Here is a 7,823-nt window from a genome sequence, read left to right as displayed (position 1 = left end):
TCACACGAAGAAAAGTCCTGAAAGAGCGCAGACAGGCCTTATCCACGGTGTTTATGTTTTATTTATGTCCGCGTACCAGGTGGCAGGGTAGAGCTGGAACAGGACCCCATGGTCTGGGTCTAAAAAATGTCAGAAACTTCAGTACCATTGGGTTCTGCTTGTAGGGCTAGGATAGAAGTTGCTATAGAAATGCAGACCATTTACCATTCATGATGAGTGTGTTGAACTAATATGAGATGCCAGGGTTTTCATGGAAGTGGAAGAGGATCAGTATAAAGTATTTGGGGAAGAGTGTGTGCTCAAATGGACTGAGAAAAGTGAAGCAAAAAAGTGTTGCTGCATAATGTGTGTGTGTGTGTGTGTGTGTGCGTGTGTGCGTGTGTGTGTGCGTGTGTGTGTGTGTTCGTGTTCGTTCGCGCTCGTTCGCGCGTGTGCGAGAGAGACCCGGCCGGGGATCAGACCCGACCTCCCAGTTTCAGGGTGGACACTCTAACCACAAGGCCTGGTATGGTTAGCCGCAATTTGCAACGCTAGATTTTTTTATAATGGGATGAATCTAGAGTTGCAATACCCTCCATTGACTCCCCACTCATCTTTTTTGGTTTGCGATCTGCTTGTCTTAAACGACGTTAAACTCACCAACATTGCAGCTGTAGTCCAAGCTTGAATTATCCTCTTTCAATCTGCCGAGCTTGTTTTTCATAAAAATCCACCGTAGAGATGTTATGAGCTACTTTCTGTCAAGACATCCTCTGCAAGTGATTCTTTGCTGCCAGAGTTTGGAAGCACTCGTCGTACGTCACTGAACGGCCCTGCGTTCCACCTGTTTTGAATTTGCACATAATGCAGGAGACAGCAGCACGACCCGTTTATAAAAACGCCAAAATCCTGCATCTTCCGCCCAAAACAAACGATACCGTCCACAGCGTAGGTCTTGCCCAGCGTGCGGCTGGCCGCTGGCCAGGGGGAGCAACGGTTTATGTTGAGAACCATTTCTGTGGACTGGGTGGACTTTGGCATTTATGGCACCCCCTATGGGTCAATGTTAAATTTCATGTGTATGTGCCGGGAACATTGTGGGAGGAGTAGCAAATTTGGCCGAAGTTTACATTTTATTTACCTCCTCATCCGGTAACCGCTCAGAGTGCATGCCTTTTGTCCGACGGGGCATAGGTCCGATCCATTGGTCCCATCGACTACCTACCCCAAACCCTCACCCTAACCATAACCGCGAGCACGGGGCAGCACACCTAAACCTAACCCGGACCAAGTCGGACCAATGCTCCGTCGAACCAATGGTCCGTCGGACCAAAGTATGCCTCCCGACCGCTCGCCCCCATTTCTTTCCACGGACTGCTCGCCTCCAGGTTCCTGTATTCTTTTTACTGAGGTATAGACGTAGGAATAAGGTTAGTTTTAGGCATAGTTTTACATGTTACATTTACATTTAGGAATACCTGGTGGCGACCGTTACGAGGTCGCCGGAATTGACCCGGGGCGAGCGATATTGTATTATCTTATCCAGCATTGACTGCCGTAGAATGAGCTTTGTGCATGGCTGATTGTAATGCAGATTTCACACGTGTGTCTGCCCAGTCATGGATTATATGGCGGGCATATGGGGCTCAAACATGAATATGAAGGGACAAATGGTTCAGAATAGAGCCATACGGTACTTTTTAGGAGTGCACAAATTTGCGCCTATATTAGCAATAACAGGAGACATGGGTTGGGAGCCATGTGAGATAAGGTGGAGAGGCAGCATGATGGCCTTATGGAACCGACTAATCAGAATGCCAGAGAACAGAGTTGCTAGGAAGATTTTCAACTGGCATGTATCAGTAAAAGGTGCATGGGCAAGTGCAATAGAGGACACTCTTGTACGAACTGGGTTACATGACAGCTTTCTAAATAACAGGGTTGTAAACATCTCCATGGTTAAAGACACACTTTATAGTTTATTTCAGAACAAATGGTCACAGGACATATTGTACAAACCAAAGTTGAGAACATTTGTTACGATAAAAAGCTGTTACGCTAGTGAAAAGTATGTTTGTGCCCCATTATCCAAAAGACAAAGTTCCCTATGTGCCCAACTTCGTTCTGGGATCTTGCCCTTGCACCTTGAGACTGGGAGGTATAGAGGAGTTACAGAAGAAGAACGTATTTGCACCTACTGTGATATAAATTATATTGAGAATGAGTTTTCTTTTCTATTGCCCGTTGTATCATGAGCTACGGTACGTCAAAAGTTATTTAACAGATGTAAACATATAGATCTGATGTGGTTAAGTGATGCAGACTGAGATGGATATTCGAACAAAAGATATTTGCATTAGCAGAATATATAGAGAAAGCTTGGGACATACGAACAAAGAAAACTTATATGTGATGTATTTTATTTTATTTTATGATAATGCTTATTTCTGTTCAAATACTTTGTGTAACTTCTGTGTGGGAAGTGAAACGTGATATTGTTTATTTATGTTGTTGGTGTCTTATAATCCCGTAAGGGATGGGTCTTAATGACAAGACACGAAAATAAAAGTTCATTCATTCATTCATTCATTCATTGCAGATTGTAAAGTTCTTCGGGACATGCTGCCAACATTTCACTGCCTGTGACCCCGTATGAGCGAGTGACAAATAAAACCGATTTTGAATCTGTTGAAATAGCATGGTGGTAATGAAAGCAGTGGAGGAGGATGAGAATAAAGTATAGCTGTGTGAGAAAGACGATGTGCTCAGAGTCGCTGTAAGAAAAGTAAAGCCAAAGAAAAGTCATGCTGCATAATCAACCCCTCACACTGTCTGGAAGAGTTCTGATTCACCAGCCAGCCGTCTGTCAGAGTAGCACTGTGTGTGCGTTCATGTGCGGGCGGGCGCGTGCGAGTGTGTGTGCACACTGCACAGTACACATCAGGACACATCTTCATCTGTTCCTATAGATATACTTGCATTTTGCCTCGAGAAACAGGGTCTTGAGGGAGGGTCTTGAGTGAGAGCCCTGGAGGAGTGTATAAGTGTGAATTAAGGACAGAATTTAACAGAAATTTACATTCACCATCTTAACAATTTAACTGACCTTCCTCATCACAACTATGAGCTTCACTTCCTAGATCCCCAACATTTTAAACGGCCACCGGTAATGAATTCAAGCCAAGGGTCTGATGCCGGAGACGACCTGAATTCAAATGCAGACTGTCGCATGATTCTAGTCGACTGGAAACATGTCGATAATAATGACTACAAATGTAATGTATTCATGAGTTGTGCACCATTTGGATGGTAGGATGGTTGGGTTTCTACGAAATGAAATGATTATGGTGGTATCAATCCAGTGCAAAAAAGCAGTGAAGAGCATAGAACATAGATAACAAATAGTCAATATAATACACTATGCAGTATGAATAAAAAATGACACAAATAGCTGGAAAGTTGTAGCCTGGAGTCCAGACCGTTAAGTCTGGACGTAGCTTCTCAAAAGAGCGAAGTGAGAACAAAATCACAGTTCGTGTGAAGTGAGGGGTGCCTTTTAAGTTTGTTTAGAGCACTTTTACCAGGCAAAAAAGTACTCTAAACAAACATTAAAATTCCATAGACTTGGCTGCCGCATGAAGCAACGTTTAAAGTGCTCTGAACAAACATTAGAAAGCCTAGATGTGGCCGCCATGTGACGTAATTCCGAAAGCCTGAATTTGGAGGGGCTAGCGACCCTCAAACAATCTGCCAAACCGAGCAAATCAGTCTGGATCCTGGGCTAAAATTGGTGTATTGCCCAAATGTCTATATGATACCCCAGGTGAAGGAGTTCAAGTATCTCCGGCTGAAAGGCAGGACGGAGTGTGAGATCACCCGTTGAATCTGAGCCTGTGCCGCTGTGATGAAAAGAGCGAGCCAGAAGGCAAAAAGCATCTCAATCTACCAGTCGATCATCATTCCTACTCTATACCTGTGGTCAGGAAATGTGGGTCACGCGGCAGAATATTGCAGACACGGAGCAGCTGAAATGGGTTTTCTCAGCAGGTCGGCCGGCTGGCCATCTCCCTCAGGGATGAGGTGAGAAGCTCAGTCTTCCATGAGAGACTGGCAGCAGAGGCACTGCTTGTGTTAAATGAGTCAGTTGAGGTTAGGGATCGTATACGACAGGAAAATTACTATGTCGACATTATTGTGGCAAAACTCATTGTGATAATCAAAATATGCATAAAGCTTAAATTGTCAATGTTGTTATAAACCACTTGAATCATAGCCAATCTATAAGCTCACCGCGTTGCGCTGCAACGAGTTGTGAGATTGTAGATCGTCAATTTTTTCGGAATCGATTTGTGTTTTATTAAGTATAAAGGGGTTTAAGTGCCACTGCATTTGCAGCTCAACAAAAGCCAATTCATCCTAGTGTGACCGAGGACAATTTCGCAAAAAGATCTCTGCGATACGATTATCGTGATCGTTTTTTTTTTATCACGATAAACAATCTAGTTGAGGGCATCTAGGTAGGATGGCTCCTGGTCGACCTCGCTATAGGGAGGTTTTCCAGTCCCGTCCAGCTGAGAGGAGGCCACAGGGCAGACAGAGGACCGTGTGGAGGGATTAGAACCCCACGCTGGCCTGAGAATCCCTCGACATCGCCCAGGCTGATGTCCAGTGGTGTAAAGTAACATGGACATGTACTCAAGTACTGTAGTTAAGTACTTTTACTTCTACTCCACTACATCTCCGAGGCAAATATTATACTTTTACTGCAGTACAAGTAGTAACTGTTACTTTGTAGATTTTGATTATTATTGCAAAACACATATTAACCTCTTCAGCCCTATATACATTTCGGCCATTTGAAAATAGTCAATCTACTGTACAAGTGACTCATTGTGAGCTTGTATATCGGCTATTTTCATTTTGATACCAAATACCAAGTAAATTTAGAATTCCAGACTTTTACTTGAGTATTTCTAGATTTCATGTTTATACTTTTACTTGCAGTATTGTAAGTACTGCTTTTTTTAAGTACACTGTACTGTACTTACGGTAAGTATAAAATGGGGGGTAGCCTATACTTTTTCCACCGTTGCTAATGTCTAAGGCCAATGTGGCCACGCAAGGAAAGGGTTGTCTGTCTCGGACTGGCACCGCTGGCTACGTACCTCTGTGACTGTGAATACGGATTAGCCCATGAAGAAGGATAGATGAATGAAATAGTCCAGACAGTAATGGAGTCCGAGGGAGAGGGGCAGCGGAGGACGGGGGATGAAAGGTGTCCTTTTAGGTCGGAGCGATGAAGGGAAGAAAGGTAGAGGATAGATGAATAGAACATAGAAGTCCAAACAGTAGTGGAGTCCTTTTAGGTCCGAGTGAGGGAGAGGGGTAGGGGAGGACGGGGGATAGAAAGGTGGGTCACAATTCATTAGGATGACGGACAAGTAAGAAGTACAAACGTAGCAACAATGCCACAATGTAGAAATACTCTGTTATGAACAGCGGTGCAAATTAATCGAGTACATGTCCTACTCAAGTACTGTACTTAACCACTTCAATCCCATAATGGTTGAGCGGGGTCCCTCAGGGCGTACTTTCTGTTTTGTGTTATTGTGGGGAAAGCTTTTTGATAATTTCTCCTTACTGGCGTATATACAGTATATCCAATTTTCAATACTTTTACTTCCACTCCACTATACATCCGAGAGGCAAATATTGTGTTTTTACTCCACTTATCCAATTATTTGACAGCTTTAGTTAGGAGTTGTAGGATAGATTTGGTTTCTTTTTTAAATCATACATTAAAGATGGAGTGCCGTGATTTTTTTCCACCCCAAAACATCAAGTCTTATTGTTATATAAGGAGGTATATTGTTTTCAAAAAAGTGTACAGTATTTGTTAAAATGTTGTTTTTATGTGGGCACCCCCACCAGTTCATTAAGGGCGCGTTCGGAAATGCGCCCTGAACGCACTGGTGTGCTCTCTTGTCGTTCGTTTATTCAGTGCACTCAGTGTGTTGTCGTTCGAAAATCCAGTGCGCTGCGCACCGGGTGTGCCGAGTGCACGCACTGAGCGACCCTACCCTGAAGCTGGGGTTGTCCGGTGTGATTCGTGTGAATGCGTCACAGCTGTGGTCGTTCGGAAATAAGGCACACTGAACGCACTCTGTGACGTCACCGCCCACCACACTCAACAAACTGACCACATTCCCGGTGCGCGTTTCCGAACGCGCCCTAAGGTTTGCCTGGTGGGTGGTGATGCGTGTGATCCACCTGAACTGAAGCCGCACCCAAGTTGTATGTTAAAGGGGGAGGGTTTAGGGGTGGGGCTGATAATGTGATGTCACTTTATTACCGTTTATTTCATTGGCCCGTTTGACTGTCAAGGGTTCAGCCTCCAGGAAGAAACCCTAAATACAAAGTTAATACACCATTGCACATAAAAACGACTCCAGGGTGTCTAATTAAGTCTGTCACCTCATAGACACAAGAAAAATACAAAAATTGTGGCACTCCCTCCTTCAGCCCTACAGTATATACTTATAAGTAATTTTTACTTTAAGTACATTTTGATGCCAATGCTTTTGTACTTTTAGTACCCACGCCAATTTTGAATACCAATAGCTTCCAGCCTTCCACTAGTAACAGACTATTTCTACAATAGGGTAAAAACTGTGAGTACTTCTCCCGTCATTGCTCTGGCATAATGTTGAAGTGTCCTTGAATATGACACTGACTACAGGGACTGTTTCCTATTGGGTTTGACAAATGAGCTCTCTGGTCTCTCGCCCTCTCTGGTGTAACGTAACTGAGTGCATTTACTCAAGTACTGTACTGAAGTACAATTTTTAGTTATTTGTACATTACTGGAGTATTTCCAATACTTTTACTTCTACTCCACTACATCTCAGAGGCAAATATTGTACTTTTACTCCACTAAAATTATTTCAAAACTTGAGACAGCACTGGGGATCGCTCAATATCGCTGCAATGTCTATAATAAATCGCTTGGTCGCCCTCTGTTATGAGTGTAGCATGGATGTACTGTATTTTAGCTTGCTATAGCGACGGCCGAACCGGGCTGAAAATGCGACATTGGCGCTATATCTAAGCGATGTAGTTATATCGTTAATCAGAGTTTCATAGCGCCACCGATTTGAACAATTGTAGGATGGCATTTCTTCCTTCGCCTAGTGGGAATGTGCGTGCAACGTTTCACAGCATTTTGTTCAAAACGGAGCACTCCTGCAAACTTTGGAAGCCAATCTCAGCCAATCAGGATGGAATATGTGACTATAGAGATGATGTGTGCCGATTTGCATGAAGTTGATGACGCTATAACAGCTCGATGTGAAACATTAGTGCCAGAGCTTCTGCTCTGGCCTCCAGGGAGTGTGTGTGCACAGTTCCACGTCGATCAGGCCAACGGAGCCGGAGATTAGCTGTACACAGACGGACGGATACACACAGGGGCGGAAACATAGTCTTGGCCATGCCTTCGGCCTGGTGGAAACAAAAAAACATATTCATTTCATATCCTAAAAGATTATTGGTGGTTGTTTGATTATATTTATTAAATGCTGCTTGAGTCCAGTCCGTTGTCATCCGTTGTCATGGTTTGGAGACCATTCACTTCCAAATAATATATTCTCAAATGGATTTTCGGGATCATCTTATTTTCGTTTTATATTATATTCAATAATAATGGACACATTTATTTAAGGATGCATTGCACACTCCTTTATGAGTCGTTGTGGAAATTATTTACATTTTGAACCAGTCGAGTGAATTGGACACCAGCTGAGAGCTAGAACTGTATGCTGCCATATTGCAGATATTTCTGTGCG

Source organism: Protomyctophum parallelum (assembly GCF_964188405.1).
Source record: "Protomyctophum parallelum genome assembly, chromosome: 10".
In the NCBI taxonomy this organism is placed as follows: domain Eukaryota; kingdom Metazoa; phylum Chordata; class Actinopteri; order Myctophiformes; family Myctophidae; genus Protomyctophum; species Protomyctophum parallelum.
Note: the sequence above shows the minus strand (reverse complement) of the source record.